Consider the following 1,867-nt stretch of genomic DNA (forward strand, 5'->3'; position numbering starts at 1 on the left):
TGAACAGCTCCTCGATAAGAGGATGCACGGTATCTTCCACAGAAATGTGAAGGATCAGTCAATGTCTTGTGAGCTAACGTTTGCTTTCCTTAAATTGCCCGGCTTGAAGTCTGGTACAGAGGGTTTCATTTTTGCATGCCAAGACGGTGTCATTTCCACCTCAACATACCGTCGCCACATTTTGAGCTAAGACATTCCCGATGATAGCTGCAGGGCGTGCCATGCACACCCCGAGCATTTAGCTCACATACTATCTAGTTGTCCAACACACGCGGGAACGACCTACATTCAAAGGCACAATGCGGCACTAAGAGTACTTTATTACCATCTCTGTCACTCCTACGGCATTCATCTTAATATCGCTCCTCTGAATACTCCTAGGGAAATTGAGTCAATTGTCGAGAATGGGAAGTGCCGCATATACTGGAAGTTTATATTCTCGACAATTGTTTCTGTTGCTCACTCGAGGCCTGACATGGTTCTTCTTGACTTCGAGAAGCGAAACATGTTCGTTATCGAATTTTCGGTACCAGCTGACAAAAACATCATAGCCAAGGAGAATGAAAAGAAAGAGAAGTATCGAGACCTTATAAGGGAGTTGCAACGATTGTACCCGGAATATTCTGTTAAACTAATCGTCCTTATCATCGGCGCTCTTGGAGGTGCCAAGCTTTCAGTCGTTAATACCCTGAAAAGCATCCCTGCGTGTCAACAATATGCTAGAATACTTGCGGGAAAAACGCAGAAGGCGGTTGTCCTTGGGTCACTCCGTGTTCTTAGGGTGCACGAGGCTTTTGCTGGATCGTCGTATTGATTCCTTTACAGACTGTAAGCACTTATCTCACGGTTGTGAGACGTGGTTGTGGCTGAAATTTTACCGCGATTTCGCTGGAAGCGGGTGCAATTTTTCAGATTAGCACCCGCTCCCGGCGAAATCCTGCGGTTGTCCTTATGACAAATTTTTAATTATATATATATATATATAATTTATAAAATATAATGAAGAAATTTCCGAATATTTAAAAAACGTTCCGGGAATCTTTGAATATTTTAATTTTATAGAAATTTTTCATAATTTATCAACTTGTCGAAAAATTTTGAAAATTCAACATAATTTGCGGTATTAACAAATTTCCCAAATGTTTTGCAAGTGTTTTTGTATTATAAACCGAACATGGCCTGCATTTTTTACAAAAATAACATGTGTAACAGATTCAGAAAGTAGGCCGTTACCTATCATCGGCTCTTACAGGAAACTTCACACTCGTGTCGAAACGTTTACCTTCCGAACTTATAAAACGATTTTCAATTCCTTAATTTCCTTTTGTAGAGTAGGAATTGGTCTGATCCTGCAAGGAAAAGCGGTTAATAATGTTTTCAACTTCGTGAAAAAGTACAATTTCAATGGTATTGAGCTCGACATAGGAGGTGATATTCAAAATAATTAACTTATAGCTTGTAATCGACATGATTTTGTTTTGATCTGGAACACACTAAAAGTAAAATTCTATGTAGGTCTTATGTTATCAGTAACGTCGATCAGTATAAGTGCAGATATGAAAGTTGTTCATAATACTCCACTATACAGTGTGTCCCATATTTATAGGGCCACCCCATTTTTTAAGGATAATTTTTTTTCTATTGGAACAAACTGCACCAAATTTTTTGAGTGAATAAATGAGTCGAGTTAACGATTTTTCCTAAAATATAGAGCTCGCAATTCCATTCGTTCATTTATTTGGGCATTTTTTCGAAAAATTCGGTATCCCAAATTATTAGGGCCACTAAAAAAAATTCAATTTTTCCGAAAGAATTCAATTTATTCAACAAAATACGTACATATAAAAAGATTTTATTCACAAAATTA

Source organism: Belonocnema kinseyi, chromosome 4 (assembly GCF_010883055.1).
Source record: "Belonocnema kinseyi isolate 2016_QV_RU_SX_M_011 chromosome 4, B_treatae_v1, whole genome shotgun sequence".
In the NCBI taxonomy this organism is placed as follows: Eukaryota; Metazoa; Arthropoda; class Insecta; order Hymenoptera; family Cynipidae; genus Belonocnema; species Belonocnema kinseyi.